This window comes from Saimiri boliviensis, chromosome 3 (assembly GCF_048565385.1).
Source record: "Saimiri boliviensis isolate mSaiBol1 chromosome 3, mSaiBol1.pri, whole genome shotgun sequence".
Lineage (NCBI taxonomy): Eukaryota > Metazoa > Chordata > Mammalia > Primates > Cebidae > Saimiri > Saimiri boliviensis.
The window spans coordinates 117,499,986-117,518,024 of NC_133451.1; the positions used below are offsets into that span (position 1 = coordinate 117,499,986).

General features: G+C 47.8%; 1 protein-coding gene across 2 annotated transcripts in view; it reads left to right on the plus strand.

Moving 5' to 3' along the window:
* The first annotated feature begins 11,438 nt into the window (after window positions 1-11,438).
* FAM149A (family with sequence similarity 149 member A) overlaps window positions 11,439-18,039 on the plus strand; it is a 63,660-nt gene continuing 57,059 nt past the window's right edge. Inside the window, exons 1-2 of one of the 2 annotated variants that reach the window (XM_074396736.1) lie at window positions 11,439-11,912; window positions 12,222-12,312. The gene's annotated coding sequence lies outside the window, so the exon portion shown is untranslated. Of the gene's footprint in view, window positions 11,913-12,221; window positions 12,313-12,334; window positions 17,712-18,039 lie in introns of those variants that run through there. The other variant, XM_074396734.1, reaches the window with a different exon arrangement.

The window sequence follows — 18,039 nt, forward strand, 5'->3', positions numbered from 1 at the left end:
GATGTCTTCTCAAGTTTTTGCGTTTCTGACAAATGATGGCTCATCCAGACCTGCAGACAAGTCCCGTGGCTCCACCTAGGGATCAACTCAGTGTAAGAGGACAGGTTCGGCTCTCTCCGATTTCACCTCCAGCCCAATCAGCACCTCCTATTCCCTGGCCCCTTACCCACCACACTATCCTGAAAAAACTCCAGTCTCAAAGCCAGGCATGGTGGCTCATGCCTGGTAATCTCAGCACTTTGGGAGGCTGAGGCAGGTGGATCACTTGGGGTCAGGAGTTCAAAACCAGCCTGACCAACATGGTGAAACCCCATGTCTATTAAAAAACAAAAAAATAGTTGGGTGTGGTGGTGGGCACCTGTAATCCCAGCTACTCAGGAGGCTGAGGCAGGAAAATTGCTTGAAGTTGGGAGGTGGAGGTTACAGTGACCCCAGATTGTGCCACTGCAGCCTGAGCAACAGAGCGAGACTCTGTCTCAAAAAACTAGGCCGGGCGCAATGGTTCACACCTGTGATCCCAGTACTTTGGGAGGCCGAGGTGGGTAGATCACAAGGTCAGGAAATCAAGACCATCCTGGCCAACATGGTGAGACCCTTGTCTCTACAAAAAATAAAAAAAAAACTACCCCGGTGTGGTGGTGGGTGCCTGTAGTACCAGCTACTTGGAGGCTGAGGCAGGAGAGTCGCTTGAACCTGAGACGCAGAGGTTGCAGTAAGCCGAGATCGCACCACTGCACTCTAGCCTGGGCAACAAGAGCAAAACTCTGTCAAAGAAAAAGAAAGAGAGAAAGACAGGAAGGAGGGAGGGAGGAAAGAAGGAAGGAAGGAAGAAGGAAAGAAGGACGGAAGGGCAATCACTGAGCCAAGAGAGAAGTGTTTATGGTATTTCGAGGGTGGCACAATGACCTTATTTTTGTCTGGACTCAGACAAAACGGTGACGTGGAGGTGCTTCGTGTGGCTTTCTAGTACAGGTGGTCAGTCTGCCTGTGTCCCGCCCTGTGAGTGCCAGGCTGCTCCTGCATGTCATGGCCCGCTCCCTCGGTTTCCTCTCTAGCTCCCTTTACATGGGCATCTTCTCAGCAGAGATCTCTTTTTTATCTGGGAACGTGGTTGAAAGGGACAGAAGCTCAAAGTGGTTTAGGCAAAAAGGGAGCATGTTTGCGGGACAACGAAACTTGGAAGGGGAGCTGGAACAGGCGTCTGACACCACCACACACCACCACACCTCCCTCAGAGCTTCTCTCTGCATGGTGGCGCCATCGCTTTGCACGGCTGGAAATGCGGGCACCCAGGATCACCAGGGCTGCCATTTCCCACCGCCAAGGCACTCGCCATCTTTCCTGGTGTGGTTTCCAAAGCCTCCGGGCGAGCCTCTGCTTGGTCTAGCTGTGGCCGTGGGAGTAGGGTGCGGGGGCTGGCAGCACCCACTAGAACCATGTGGAGAGAATGGCAGGAGGAATGGTCCCCACAAAGCAAGTCACTGCTATTTCCCAAAGAGGGGAGCCCGGCAGCAAAGCAGAGTGTGCCCACGCTGGGAGCCACACGGAGCCCGTCTGGCTGGACAAGCTGCACTCGTAAGGGAAGAGAAGAAACCTCTGCTGTGCTTTCTTCCTCCCTCAGAGCTCTTTTTTTTTTTTTTTTAAATGCTTCCATTTGGATGAAATCTCTGGCTTATTAAAGGCTTATCAGACACACTTAGACAGTACAAAGCATGGCCCAGCCTCATGGTGCAAATCTCCAGTCCAGTAACGAAAGCGCAAATGCTTTCCCAGTTGAAGTTCTCCTCTTCTCTGCCCAGGGCCTGCTACAGCCAGCTGACCCCCGCATCGGGGAGTGGCTGGTGTTGGCTTCTTTTGGCTCCAGAATCCCCCTGCTCTTTCACTTGCTACCGGAGGCTCTGAGCATCTCCAGGAGCTGAGGGGTTCAGCACGCGGAAGCAGAGAGATAAAGAAATCCAGCCTCTTCCCTTGCAGCCTGACTCACAGGCTCTCGTGAGTGCCCCCAGCACAGGTGCATCCATGGCTGCTAGGCTGGAAAACAGTGAACCCAAAGCTTTCCATCGGCCTGTCCCAACCTGGGTTCCAACTTCTCTCCTGCCGTGGCTTCATATACCTGAGGCATTGACTGGTGCTCCTCACTGGTGTTGTAAGATAACATCTAGTAAAAGGGGGCCCTGCCGAAAGATGTGGACAGACTGCACACGCCCTTCTCCTCTCGGAAATACCCAGTGCCTACCGGCATATTCAAAACCGAGATGCCTGCTACAAAGGAAGCCGTTAACCTTTGTTATTGAGGCAGTCTTTAAACCAGTCTGACCGCAGAACTGTCCCTTCAACCCTAACTGTTCCCAGCATCCTGTCCAAGGCGCATTCCGCACGGCACACTTTGGGAACACTCTGGGTAAACTTGATTATTCTAGTTCTTGCCTCTCTTAAGAAATTCTCCTCTTCACACCTCGCCCACCTTAGAGGTCACAATTTGTTTTTTATTGCCTTCTCCACTTTTTGCACCCATTTTTTTTTTCTTTTTACTTAGAGGTTTTTTTTTTGTTTTTTGTTTTTTGTTTTTTGTTTGTTTTTTTACCTTTTTGAGATAGGGTCTTGCTCTGTTGCCCAGGCTTGAGTGCAATGGCATGATCTTGGCTCTCTACAACCTTGAACTTCTGGGTTCAAGTGGTCCTCCCACCTCACCCTCTCCAGTAGCTAGGACTACAGGTGTACACCATCCATCACATTTCATCCATGCTCTTAGTCTAATAGCATCCTGTGTTGTAGACACCATTACAATATCTGACTCTGTCCTGAGCCCTTGAAATACGATAGAACCTTGAGCACGCAAAGCCCCGTCATACTCATCTTGGGATCCCCAATATCTAGCAGGATGACTGGAACACAGTAATTTTTCAAACAAGAAAAGTAAACGCTAGATTAAAGTTGTGGCAGGAGGTCTAGAAAGGGAATAGGCGCATGAGATTGGGTGGAAATACGCTTCTACCAACAGGAAATTTCATCTCCAGTAGCTCCGTTTCTGGGAATGAAAGCAAACAAGAGAACCAGGGTGTCCCGGCATTCCCTCTGGCCTCCCTCAGCTCTGCAATACCTATTCCAAGAACATGCCAGCACACCAGGAAGAACGGGGCGGGGTTCTAGGTCCTTATGGAAATCCTTTGAGGCCGGGCGCCGTGGCTCATGTCTGTTAATCCCAGTACTTTAGGAGGCTGAGGCGGGCAGATCACGAGGTCAGGAGATGTAGACCATCCTGGCTAACATGGAGAAAACCCTAAATACAAAAATTAGCTGGGCGTGGAGGTGAGTGCCTGTAATCCCAGCCACTCGGGAGGCTGAGGCGGGGGAATCGCTTGCACCAGGGAGTTGGAGGTTGCAGTGAGCCGAAACCATGCCACTGCACTCCAGCCTCACGACAGAGCAAGACGCCGTCTCGAAAACAAACAAGCAAAAAACCTTAGTTTATATTCTTAGGTTTTGGTGATCGTGTTCTTTTCTTTCTTGCTTCATGTGCAACCATTGCCTCGTAAGTGCCTGACACAGAGTAGGAATTCACATAACGTTTGCTGAAAGGATTGGTGAATGAATACACCCTGATTAACACTGTAACCTTCCGGGACAGCAGTGAGAAATTCTCTCAGTTCTCTGAGTGTGCCTCGCCCTTTCCAATTTCTATCCATCTGTGGGGTTCTGTTTTCAGTGCTCTGTTCTCTCCTTTCCTTGGCTAAGTCTTGCAGTTTCATGGTGAGATCCGGTGTTCCCTGGCCTTCTAAGCCTCCCTGAACACTCCCTGGGACGGCTGTTAGCTAGTTCTTTACCCTGAGCCAAGGGCCTTGGATAGGAAGGACGTCGTCTGGTAGAGTGTGATTGCCTGAGTGTGTGAGCTTGAGATCCACCGTGCCAGGGCAAGAATCTGCACAAATCCCAGGTAGGACCGGGGGCTTTGCCTTGGCCGCCATGTGACTTTGAAGGGAGTTCTCAGTTGGGGCCTCTTTTCCATTCTACTATTTTGCTGATAATCAACCTTCTTCAGAGCAAGGGGGTTTAAAGAGCTATTCTTCTTCACGTTGCTTTGATATCAAGCAATTTCCACTGGGATGAACATTGGTCCAGTGAGGTCACCCTTCCTCAGAGAAACCCCGCTACCTACCATGGTGAGAAACAGAGGGCCCTTCCAGACTCCGCCGATCACAGTTCACCCCCACTCGTGGCAGCCTCCTCTGACATCATCCATCCCTGCTGGCTCATGTGTCACGGTCTGGCCTTAAGTATGTGGTTCTAATCCCAGCTTGGAAGACAGTGGAGGAAATGGGACCGGCCCTCACCATGCCCTCCCTCCTTAGGGAGCCCCTGGTATTTCTGAACGGAATAATCGTAGAGGGGACAAAGGGGGACGAGGCATTTAAGGGATGGCTCAGGACTGTGGTGGGAAAATTGACTTTCTTGTTAAGCTTGGCACAGTGGATTTTGAGTATTGTACTTTCAGATAGATTACGGGAGGTGTCACAAGTCACGCTCCAAACTGTGAGAAGAGTCTCACCAGTTCCATGCTCTATCCTTCATCTTCCTCCTCCCTCTTATTTCTCTTTTTATCTACCTTCTATCTCCTTTCCCTCTTCTTCTGCTCTCCCTGAATTATGCCCCAGTCTAGAGGCGTGCTCAGCAGGAAAACACAAACCCTGAAGGCATGGATGTGTCTAGAGTCTGTGTGCATAGCTGTTATTCTTGTGTTTATGAGCCTCTTACCAAAGCACTATGTGATACGATGTTGACATGTCATCTAGAAATACAAAGGCAGGCTTTGAGAAGGTCTATCACTGTCTCTTTAATGATAGCATTTGAAATGGCAAGAAGCGCTTGGTGCATGCATGACATCCAGAGAGCACAGAGGCTCTGCAAATCGGTAGCTGCCTTTAGTCGGATAACAATAGACAGTCAGACTCTTCACTGTAGCCCCCAGCTACAGCAGATCCTGCAGTTACCCGCCCAGTAGACACCCACACCTCTCACTCTTCCTTGCCTTAGGGATGCTGATTTTGTTCAGGGGAGCAACGAAGCCAGGGAAAGGGGTTCCCTTCTGTAGCCCTAGTGGTGCACTGGTAATAAACAAAGATAATATGATTTCTCTTTCTCTTCTTTCCTTTTTTTTTTTTTTTTAATTTTTATTTTTTATTGAGATAGGGTCTCACTTTGTTACCCAAGCTGGAAGAGTGCAGTGACATAATCTCTGCTCTCTGCAGCCTTGACTTCTTGGGCTCAAGTGATCCTCCCACTTCAGCGTCCAGAGTAGCAGGGAACACAGGCATGAGCCACCATAACCAAGCTCATTTTTTAAAGATGTGGGCTGGTCTCAAACTCCTGGGCTCAACCCATCTGCCTGCCTCGGCCTCCCAAAGTGCTGAGATTACAGTCACCAGTCACCATGTCCAGCTAGTTCTCTGTCTGATGATTTGTTTAGCTGTGGACTTTTGACCTGGTCATAGCCAATGGGACTCAATTGGAGAGGCTTCTGGAAAGTAATTTGTTCTTTAATGTGAGACAGTGACCTGAGCCTTCTTCTTACCTTGGATGTAGCTATTTATTTATTTATTTATTTATTTATTTATTTATTGAGACAAAGTCTCACTCTGTGACTCAGGCTGGAGTGCAGTGGCATGATCTCGGCTCACTGCAACCTCCGCTTCCCGAGTTCAAGTGATTCTCCTGCCTCAGCCTCCCGAGTAGCTGGGGTTACAGGCATGCGCCACCATGCCCGGCTAATTTTCATACTTTTAGTAGAGACGGGGTTTCACCATGTTGTCCAGTCTGGCCTCGAACTCCTGACCTGGTGATCCGCCTGCCTTGGCCTCCCAGAGTGCTGGGACTACAGGTGTGAGCCACTGTGTATTATTTAAAGAAAGATGGCTGGTGCTGAGGGTGGCACCTCAGAAACACCAGGAAACAAGCCATTCGCCCTGACGATGCGTGAACAAAAGAGAATGAGCTTGAGTCTCTGTGACATTGGCAATTCAGCGCAGCAATCCCGGAAGCAGCGAACTGTGGGCTTCTTACCCTATGAGCTACTTAAGCATCTTGAATGCTCAAGCTAAGGCCAGCGAAGGATTTTCCTGACCGCTGCGGCCGAATGTACCTCCCCTGCCTCTGCGGTCTGGTCCTCCGCGTCTACAACACTCGGGGAATGGGGTCATGGTCTATTAAGAATCACTGTGCTGTAACACTGCCTTTAGATCAGTTTTAAATTGTTCTTGTTTTTATTTTATTTTATTTCATTTTTTGAGACAGAGTTTCACTCTTGTCCCCCAGGCTGGAGTGCAGCGGTGCGATCGTGGCTCACTGCAACCTCTGCCTCCTGGATACAAGCTTCTCCTGCCTCAGCCTCCTGAGGAGCTGGGATTACAGGTGTCCACCACGGCAGCTGGCCTAAAATTGTTCTTACTGTTATTTTAATAGTTTTCCCTTCATGCCTGTAATCTCGGCCCTTTGGGAGGCCGAGGTGGGTGGATCACAAGGTCAGGAGTTCGAGACCAGCCTGACCAACATGGTGAAACTCCGTCTCTACTAAAAATACAAAAATTAGCTGGGCATGGTAGTGTGCACCTGTAATCCCAGCTACTCAGGAGGCTGAGGAAGGATGATCACTTGAACCTGGGAGGAGAAGATTACAGTGAGCCGAGATCGTGTCACTGTACTCCAGCCTGGATGACAGAGAGATTCTGTATCAAAAAAAAAAAAAAAAAAAGTTTCCCTCAGTAGAATACAGAGTCCTCAATCAAACAGCAAGAAAATCTGCCCAGGGCTTTCCAGAGGCTTTCATTTATTATCACCGAAAACAAATAATACATGCTTGTTGCCAACATTCACATCACACAAAAATGAATAAATAAACTTGGAAGCAAATGTAGCTATAACTGCCTTCTAGATCTTTTTCTCTAGTTATTCAGAGTAGCCTGGGATCACATATAATAAAAACTAAGATCTACTGAGGATTTGCCAAGGGCTATGCTCTGTTCCAACAACCTCACATGTGTTAGTTAACGTAACTCTTACAAGGTACTATTCAGATAAGCACAGTCCAGGAAACTGAAGAACAGAGAGAATTCTTGGTATTGTTTAGTGGCACAGACAGACCGTGCGCCCACAGAGCTCAGACCCACAGGCTACCAGACTCCAATGCCTCCCGGTAGTGCTTAGTAAATATGTGTTGAATCAACAAATGTTTCTCATTGTTCAGAAGTTTGACAGTTTCATAATCAACATTGACAGTATTTTTCTTTGCAGTTTCTGGCCCTGGCGCCACGCTAAGTGAGGCGATTTAACTTCTCAAACAGATTAACTGCTCAGGTTATCTGTTTTAACTTTCAAGTTTCCAAAACACATTTCTTCATAGCAACCTGGTCATAATTTCCTAACACTTTCTCCATGATGTAGCCAAGCGTTATTATACACATCAGAAAGACAATTAATGAAATGGTTAATCAATATAAGCAGAATGATTTTATCACATAAAGCAGGACTCTGGCATGTCTAATAGTCTATACAAAGTCATTAGAAAGAAAGATTGACTGTTGGCTGCATTTACTCTCACTTCCTGATCCTGCCTGAGTCAGACTACATCACCTGAGGCTCAGGTTCTGAGGATGACAAGCTGCTGGTAATTAACAGAGAAGTCTGGCAGCATGTATGAGAGACTGTTGATGGATGAACAGTGGGAACAAAAGACTGGACACCTTGCTAAGCACGGCTGACCGTGTTCGCAGGTATTCGTCATTTTCAAAGGAAGGCCCTCCCAGCAAAGGGATCCACCATTCATTCAGCGTGCCTTCTTTGCGAGGCTGGCTGGGGAGAATGTCACGTCCAGGACCCTAACCGACGATGACACTTCTTCCCTGCCACCACGATCTTCTTTTTATGATTCTTGTCATTCTTCCTATAAATTTAAAACTGTTATGATTGCCATTTTAGCTTGTAGCCAGCTTTTTAGAGTGAATTTATCCACTAAAGCCTTTCATAGAGCTACAAGCAAGATACTATGATCTTGAAGTACGCCCAAATTAATACCCCAATCATGGTATTTCCCAATGGACTGCCATAATAAAGTGCCAGGAGCTGGGTAGATTAAAACAACAATTTTTTTTCTCATAGTTCTGGGATCAGGAAGTCCTAACTGAGGTGTTTGGGGACCTGTAGGGGAGGAGTCACCCCGCCTCTTCCTGGCATCTGGTAGTGGCCGTCAGCACCCTTTGGCTTGTGGCTGCTTCACTGCAGTCTCTGCCTCTGTCATCCCATGCTGCTCCCGCTGTGTGTCTGTGCTCACATCTCCCTCTTCTTAAGAGTACACACCGGGCACGGTGGCTCACCCCTGTAATGCCAGCACATTGCGGCTGAGGTGGGTGGATCACCTCAGCTCCAGTAGTTCGAGACCAGCCCGACCAACATGGAGACACCCTGTCTCTACTATAAACACAAAATTAGCTGGGTGTGGTGGTGTATGCCTGTAATACCAGCTACTTGGGAGGCTGAGGCAGGAGAACTGCTTGAACCCAGGAGGCAGAGGTTGCAGTGAGCTGAGATCGTGCCACCAGCCTGGGCAACAAGAGTGAAATTCCGTCTCAAAATAAATAAATAAATAAATAAAAGTACACCCATTGTACTGGACAAGGGTTCATCCTAGTGACCTCAGCTTAACTTGATTCCATCTGGAAAAATCCTATTTCCAAATAAAGACACATTCACATGAACTGGGGTTAGGACCTCAACATATCTTTTGAGGGGACACAACTCAAATGTACCCACAGCTGGGACACAAGCGAACACACCTTACAGACAGAATGCCTTCAAGGCTGGGATCTGGAAGGGTCTACAGCTGTTCTATAGCTTTATTAACAGCATCTATCTGTATACTTAAGAAAAAGTATATTCCCTTCCCACAGAAGGGAAGCGGTGAGTAAGGGAAACATGGAAAGATCTAAAATCAGAGAGCCCAAGACAGCTACATGAATGTGCCCCTGTTCAGGAAGGGCTGCTCCTGCAGGGGAAGGGTGCTTGGCTCTAAGGCTTAATGAGCCCTGTATGTGAAGCACGTGATGCCTTCCCCTTGCTTTGATTCCACACTCACTTGGCAATCATTGGAATTAATTTGATCCTAACAGGAATTCCTCTTATAGGGAAAGAGAAGATGACGCAACATTACATCAGTGCTTTATGAGTCAGGTTAATGGGGCTCCACACTGAGAGAGGCTGGTCAGCTGTGAAGGTGCTGGGCCATCAGATTTCTGAGTCCGAAAGATCAGGAATCCTGAGTTCTGGCAGCAAAGTGCTACCCTCCAAGGATGGAGGTGAGCTGAATCAGGCTTTGCGCCACAATGGCCCTGCCTTGCTGTTACTTCAAGTTACATATGTTCAGATTCAATCAAGTGACACGCAGCATACTCACTGAAAGCAAATACTCTAGAAATGACAGCTATTTGCACTGAAAGTGACCTGATATATTAAGGGTTTAATTACCCCATGAATCAGAACAAGATCTTTATAAAATAAACAACAACAACAACAACAACAACAACAACAACAACAACAACAACCTGAAGGAGTGCTGTATGAAAACAGGTCAGTGTTGGGACGGACCGTCCAGACTTCCGAGGCTACCTGGTGAGTTGCTGCAGAAGAGGAACAGGAGCGAGCACGAGAAACGTTTGCGGTTCAACACCAGCCTGTCCCTGGTCTTGCTGCGACGGAGTCGGCACTGCTTCCCTGGCTTGCCCCCAGCCCTCTGCCTCTTATCATGGCTGCTCTCGGAGGTGTCTGTTCTTAATTTCCTCTTTCTCTCATTTTGATTCTTCACTGCCTGCTGGTGCTTCCCACGCTGACTACTGTGTGCTCTTGTCTCTCTGAACATCCAAGGCCATTTAAAATCTGACCCTAGGCAGCCATGTCTCTTCATCCCTTAGGCACACAAATGCTCTGCTGTCCCCAAGTGAATGTTGACTATGAGGGGTACCATCACCTGTCCTTGTTTTCTAGGGCACTCATCCGACACTCAGCATATGACATGGATTATTCCGTGCTCTGGGAAGAGAATAGCTCTTCCTTTGCCTGCCTGTGCTGAATGCAGTCTTGAAGCAGACGAGTGCTCAGTGTATGTTTGTTGGTGGCAGTTAGATGCTGAAAAGGAATCATAACAGGATATCATAAGCAGAAGACTGGTTAACTGGCTCCAAATAATGCAGAACTTAGCATTGCCATGGAAGTTTACCGTGGCTCAGCCTCCAGTCTGATAACTCACAAAAGTTTCAAGTACATAAGCATGAATGTCAGTTTACTCACTACCAGACTTAATTCATCTCTTTTCCCTACCCCAGATCAGGAAATGTATCTCCTGAGATCAAAGCAGAAACCCTTCCCTGAATATTAATGGACAAACTGTTAATATCTCATTATTATTTTTTGACACAGTGTCTCACTCACATTATTATTTTTTTTTTTACCCGGGCTGGAATGCAGTGGTGCCTTCATGGCTTATTTAAGGCACAAGCGATCACCTCAACCTGGGACTACAGGTATATGCCATCATGCCTGGCTAATTTAGTTTTATTTTTATTTTTGTATTGATGGGTTCTCCCTATGTTGTTGCCCAGGCTGGCCTGGAACTCCTGGGCCCAAGCGATCCTCCCAACTCCACCTCAGAACGTGCTGGGATTACAGGCAGGAGCCACCGCGTCTGGCTGCAGCACCTTATTTTTTGACCTTGCTCCACACTGACCCCACACCCCTGCAGAGGCTCACTCACACGCTCTACGTTTCACGTCTATTTTTCAGATTAAGCAAAATACAATGTTATTATTCCAGTTAGTAAAACAGTTTGCCTTTCACACCTGTCTTTGAATTTGCGGTCATTCCGATTGCATTTCGAGTTCTCAAACATTTGCGTTACATCGTCTCTTGGTTCACTCCGACAGGTGTTTAAACAGGTGTGTGTGGGTGTCACCAGCTCAGCTCTCCGAGCCGGTGCAGGTTCGTGCCTGGCGCGCCTCGCTGTGGCTCCCACCCTACCCTTAGTGACGCGCTCTGAGCAGGACCCTGGGTCGGGGGCGGGGGGACAGGCGCTGCTGTTTCGAGCTCTTTCGCCCAAACACACCTTCCCTCCCATCAGACAGGTGGCCTGACCCCAGCACGCGCAGGCTGGTCGGGCTGGGCAGTTCCAGACCGTTTCGGACCCAGCATTCGCCTTTTCGGCCCCGGGCCTGAGCTCGGCGGGTGGGATCCGCGAGGCTCCCAGCGCGGGGGAAATGGGCGAGGGTTCCTTTAAGGCGGAGGCGGGCGGGGAGCGGGGCGCCCCCGCGGGCACAGTTAGCCGGGAGCGCGGAACGGAGCGCGGGGCGAGCGGGGTTGCTCCCTGCGGCCGGGGCGGGGCTGAGCGCCCGGGCGGTGCCTCGGGGCGGAGGGGGTTAGGGTGCGGGGACCCCGGGTTCCTCGCTCTCGCGCGGCGCGTCCACGGTGGAGGCGTGGGGACCTCGGGCCTCCCTCGGCCAAAGTCTTCAGGACTCGACGGCGCCCCCCGCGGGCCCCTCCTCCGGCCGCTCGGGAGCTGCCGCCGCCACCCCGACCCCGCTCCCCGCCCTGGCTCCGGACCCCGACTCCTACCCCGGGGGCTCTGCCGCAGGAGCAGGGGGCACCCCGCTTCGTGGCCCCGCAGCCCGGGAGCGGCCGAAGCCCCGCCCCAGCTCCCCACGGCCCGGGGCGGCGGCTGCAGCGCCGCGGGCTCCCCGGCCCGCCTGGTGGTCCCCGCGCGGCCGCCCCTGGAACCCGCGCCCGCCTGGCCCGGGGGAGCGAGAGCCGGACGCCTGCGTGCCCCCCGGGGCTGGCCGCGGAACGCCGCTGCCCACCCTGCCCGACGTCGGCGAGGCCGCGTGAGTAGCCGCGGGGTCCCGGCGCGCGCTCCTTGTCCTGCCACCCCCGACCCCTCCGCCTGCCGCCCTCACCTTCGCGGGTGCGTCTCAGGAGATAAAATACCGGCAGTAACTTCCGCCACTCCCTGGGCACCCTCCTTGCCCTTTTCCTGGATCAGTCCTTGGCTTTGCGGGCGCTCAGGTACCAGCAGGGACCGGCTTTGCGCATTTTCTCCGAGTGAATCCTAAGCGAGGGGAAGGAAAAGACAATATTGTCTCCCTTCTGCCCGCATTGCTACTTAGAGCGTTTGTTTGTTTGGTTTTCTGAAGGACTTTTGGAAGTCCCTTTCTTTGTCTCAGAATATAGCAGGCCTGCAGGAAACCCGAACACACGCCTCGGCAGCAGCTATTTTAAGAAACGGTGAGGCCTTGTGCTTTCCTAATTTCTGAGGAGCAGCCCCTAGTCTTACCAAGGGATGGGTCTCCATTGTGTGACATCTAGTTAGTTTACATATGCGTAACATCATCTGACACGAATGGAATTGTAGTGCCCAGGACACGTCTGATTCTTTCCCTAGAGCTCCTGAGAGCTGCCGCAATGCCCTGAGTTGCTGCAGAAACTTGACTTCATGGGAACAATTTCACTGGGAATTGGAAGCCGCTTCCCTCAACAACCCCCGCCCCCACGCACACCCCTTTCACTTCCGATAGTAGTGATAAAAACATTGCTCTTTCAAAACATGTTTTAGAGCTAAGATGAATTTTAATTTTTGATGAGCAGAGCATATTGTTAGCTATTCTTCAGTGGGTAAATTTTCATCCGGAATGCTGCAAAGGAATAGTGAAATGGTCAAAGACAGAGGCGCCCATTCACAGACCGAGGTTTCTACATTGTCATCTAGTGAGGCCATTCCCTACTCCCCCTAAAAAATCCTGACTGATTTTTGAATTCATCCGATCCTGACTCATTCACAATTTAAATAATTACAATTTCACAAAATTGCACGATATTCATGTCAACATGAAAATAAGCAGTTAAACAAAAAGTTATTCCCACTCATTCACAAATACTATATAATGAAATATGTTTATCAACTGATATTTTTCCCTAAGGAAGATTAATTGCTTTTGGAAAACGGACTGAAATACTTATGCCTGAGGAATTAGACCTTTGTTCTTGGCAACTGGTCCTTAACATTTATGCAATTAATGTTTTATGAGCAAACAGATCTACACACTGACCTTAAACTCTAGTCTTAGTGCTTTTAACAAATAGGCACTGAAATATGCAGCATGGCTGGTGAAAGAATTGGTGTTAGTCTCAATTCTTGAACATCGTAGCTCACGTTTATATTGTGCAAAAATTTGCAAGAGACACTTTTTCAATAACACTGCATTTGGCATTACTTACAGAAGAGATTATCCTGAATTAACAGATGCATTCAATTTTATAGATGGTGAAGAAATTGAAATTTTAAAATTACGATTATTATTTTTTGAGATGAGGTCTCCCTCTGTCCCCCAGGCCGAAGTGCAGTGCTGTGATCAGTGTTCACTGCAGCCTCGACCTCCCAGGCTCAAGAGAACTGATTCTCTCGTCTCAGACTCTTGAGTATCTGAGACTACAGGTGTGAGCTACCATGCCTGGCCAATTAAATTGTGTGTGTGTGTGTGTGTGTGTGTGTGTGCGCGCGTGTGCGTGTGGAGACGGAGGACGGAGTCTCCCTGTGCTGCTCAGGCTGATCTTGAACTCCTGGCCTCAAGAAGTCTTCCCACCAAGGCACTGCTGAGATTACAGGCAGGAGCCACTGCATCTGGTCATGAAATTGGATTTTAGATAAGTGCCATGAGAAGTAATATACACAGCTAGGTGCTTTGCAGAATCTTCCCGAGTCTGTGCCCCTGCTGTCTGCAGCAGCAGGTAAAGGCACACCTAGGCAGGAAGCAGACGGGCCCTCTGGGCATACCATTTTTCCTTTCCTTTCACATCTGTGACTACTCACATTCCCTTCCTCTCATCATACCCCACTCCTTTTTCAATCACTAAAACATAAAAAGAGATGAAGGGGAAGGAAGAAAGGATTAAGGTGACTTTTCCTTCAATACTACAGACTTTGCACCTTGAAGGATTTTTTCCTTTCCTGGATTTCTGCAGTGGTGATTTATAACTTGGAATAAACAAGCATAAGATAATGAATTTAAATTTGCTCCTACCATCTCATCTGCCACTTGGTAGATAGCTGCTGCTGTTAGCCTGTGTGGTTAATGTTAAAATCAAGAATTTAAATTTCAGGTCTGGGAACATGGAGAAATGGGTAATGTCGAGGAAAAAAAGAATGATGAGAGACAATGTGAATACGTATAAAGGAAACGTAAACCTATCCACAAGAAATGTAGATCAATTTTAAGGCTGTAGCACTGAGTTATAAGGGAAAACCCTATTAACAGTTTATACTTTTTTGATAACTCACACACTTTACATTTGCCTGATTCTTGACTTCTTTAAAAAAAAAAAAAAAAAAAACTAAACTAAAATTAGTGAAATATAACTTGAGTAGGAAAATGCAACGCAATGTATCCTGCCCTGTAGAGGGGTTTTTTGTAAACAAAGATGCTGAATAGCAGCAGGGTTTGTGATCTCTGACCCGGGAATTCGTAAGTGAAAGGCCCGTGGAAAGGAAACTGCCCTTTTGCTCCTCAGGGCGTACTGGCTGCGCATGGGAGCCAGACGCAGAGGATACAGCGCGCTCTTTCTTCACCTCACCTCCTGCATCCCTAGCTGTGTGAGCAACACCTTTGACCTTCACCTTGGCTTCCCTGTGCGTTTCACGTCTATATTACGCCTCAGTGTTTTCCAGTCTCACTCATCCCTCTTCACCACCTCTTTGCACACTTCCGGTTTGAGACAAACACTCCACCTTGAGACGGTCTTACTCTCTTACTTGTTCTGCACATGTAAGAATTCTTGGCACATGTAAGAATTCCTGGCAGTACATAAGGTGGATAGACAGATAATTACTGTGTCTGAATGTTGGTAGATCGTAAGCTTCCTCTAGTCAGGAAGTATTTATCGCTTGTATAGTCGTAGCTCTTAGCGTATACTCCTCTTTTTATTGGGATTGAGTTACAATGTTGAAATCACGTTAGTGTGGAAACGTGGCAGTGGCTGCTGGAAGGGCTTGTCAGCACGGCTGGCAGTGAAGCGATTGGAGGGACTCGTCTTAATGCCTCTGCCACTGAGGCAGCCTCCAGTGTGGAGAAGCCTGTAGACCTGGAAGTCAGAGGAGGTGGATTCCACCTCAAACTACTGGAACAATTCTGGGCAGGTTACTCATTTTTCCCTAGCTGTAGTTTTTCTTTCTTAATACCATGGAGATGATAATAATACTTTCCGCGTAGAGGTGCTCTAGAAATTAATTAAAATAATGTATTACGTAACATGGAGAAATGCTTAAAAAAAAAAAAAAAAAAGTGTGTGTTATCTGCCGGGCGTGGTGGCTCAGGCCTATAATCCCAGCACTTTGGAAGGTGGACAGATCACCTGAGGTCGGCAGTTTGCGACCAGCCTGACCAGCAAGGCGAAACTCCGTCTCTACTGAAAACATGAAAAGTAGCCGGCGTGGTGGTGTGCGCCTGTAGTCCCAGCTACTCGGGAGGTTGAGGCAGGAGAATCGCTTGAACCCAGTGGGCAGAGGTTCCAGTGAGCCAAGATCGCGCCATTGCACTCCAACCTGGGCAACAAGATCGCGAGACTCCATCTCTAAGTGCTACGTATGATTACTACCTGCTTCTTGGCACAGAAATGAAAATTGAGAGCCATGTTTTATCTAAAGAAACCTTCCAGGTGAAGAAAAGACTGAGAGAAAAATGATTCATTACATTTACTGTGTGGCGGTAATAAATGGCGTCTTTTAGTTCAGTTATTTGGGAGAGCAAATTATAGTACATGCCAGTCTTTCATCATTGCTGTCCCTGCCTGACTTACAGAAGATAAGGGTTAGTTTAGTTAACATTACCACTGAGTGCTGTATAGCACCTAGAAGGAAATGTATTTACCACTCTGGGATCAAGCTTTTAATCTGCAGAATAATCAGTAGTATCACAAATTGTACATTTGTGTAGCCCGTGTCGATTCCTCCACTGAAATCCTATGACTTAGATTCACGTCTTATGTCCATTATCAGACCGTAAATTCCTTATCCTGTGGGATGTAAGGGAACACATACCCATAAAGGACATTTAGCAAATATTTATTGAATGGATGAAGAAAATATTTTCTTCTTCATGTAAAACACTCTCCTGGGTTTCTAATCTTACAGCAATCTAGGGGCAATTTAAATGTCTTTCTTTAAGAGTAATTGTTGTCTTGGGTCTTTTTGTTTCATTGTCTTGAAGTTTTTCCAAAGTTAATAATGCTTTCTCCTGGGACTTAGCATTTTCCCAGGGATGAAAGGTGAGCTTGTACAGTGATCATATGACCATTACTTTCTATTACAGTCACATGACCATTACTTTCATTAAAAATAAAAATGAATTCAACTTGGTTTTCCGTGTCGAGTTTTTGCTTAAACCCGAGAAAACAATTTTGTTCTCACTGCCTTGCGCAGTAGACTTTTGCTTTAAATTATCCTGATTCTTTGTTGTTATATTTAAGTCTTGAAAATTGTATTTGAGTTATCAGTTATACATTCTTTTGTGGTGTGTTTAAAGAACAAATTTCGAATGTTTTCTAATTTCTTATCCAACAAGCATGGCCCTTGACGTGTGCCAAGCTCATAACGACAGTCCTGTGGGGTTTGAACCCTTCAGCATTTCATAATCACAACAGCTCATGTAAATTTGTATAGTTTTTAGAGCACAGATTGAAGGCAGACCGAATTTGATCCATCCCATTTTATAATTTTTCTTAGAATGCTAACTAAGCATTCACACTGGCTACCGTATTTAATCTATTTAAGCCTCACCTTCTCATTCGTAAAATGGGAATTAATAATAATGCCTATTCAAGGAGACATTGTAAGGATTAAGAGATCATATATACAAACTTGTCTCCCTGGTGGCTGGTACATAAGCAATCAACAAATATCTGTTACTATTACCTGATATACATTAAATATATTTTTATTGATTACCCACAGTCAGCATCTTTTGTATAAAATACTCCTTATTGCTATGATCTGCAGTGAAGGTTAATGTATTATTTAACTAAATGTCAACCTGTATTTAACAAACATCTGTTCCATCTAAGATCCACATGGAGCTAGATTTTGGAGTAATCAGAGAAAGAGCTGGAAATGGATCTTATCAAAAAGCAGGAAAAATAAGACAAATGATTCAAGAGTGGTTTCAGACACACTGCTGTGAGCACACAGCTAAGAGAGAGGAGGCTGCCTGGAGACCGTGCAGCAGGGAGGGGAGGTGGCAGGGGTCTGAGTTCTCAAGAATGTGCAAAATTGGGGCACATGGACATCTGGGGCTTGGGAGGGCACCGGAGGAGACCAGGGCAGCTCGAGCAGACGCCTGGAGGCACAGAGCCTCAGGCGCAAGGCTTTCAGTTCGTTAGTGGCACACCTTTTGTGAAAAGCGTTGAGAAAACTAGGGAGAGCCTTGGATACCAGGTTGTGTTTAGTAAACACTGGAGAAGGCACCGTTTAGGGAGAGGAGTGGCATGAGCAGGCTGCGCCCTAGGATTGAGCTAACGCGCAGGGAGCTAGTAGGAGGCTCTAGGCATAAACAACTGAGAGGCGTGGAGCCGAGGAATGAAGACAGTGAAAAGGAAGGTACTGAACTGACAAGTCTCACAAGACTGGCAACACACAGGTGAGGTGGAGGAAGAGCTGAGAAGACGTCACGTGGCTGGGAGGAGCACCATAGTACAGTGGGATCACAGAAGATGAGGGTTTGTCAGGCAGATGAGGAATTCACTCTGGGATACACCTTGAGCTGAGGTCTAGGAAAACATCCAGAGAAGGGACCAGGCTCGGGGCTGCACGTTCACGGTGGAGTGCAGCAGGAAGTTAAGGACTGGGAGTATAAACAGGCAGCTTTGCATGGACAGGTGATGGTGAACACACAGCAATCACAAACTACACAGCAGGTGCCATCACACGCCAGGCGAGGTTAGAGCACTCATTACTGTGGTTGCCAG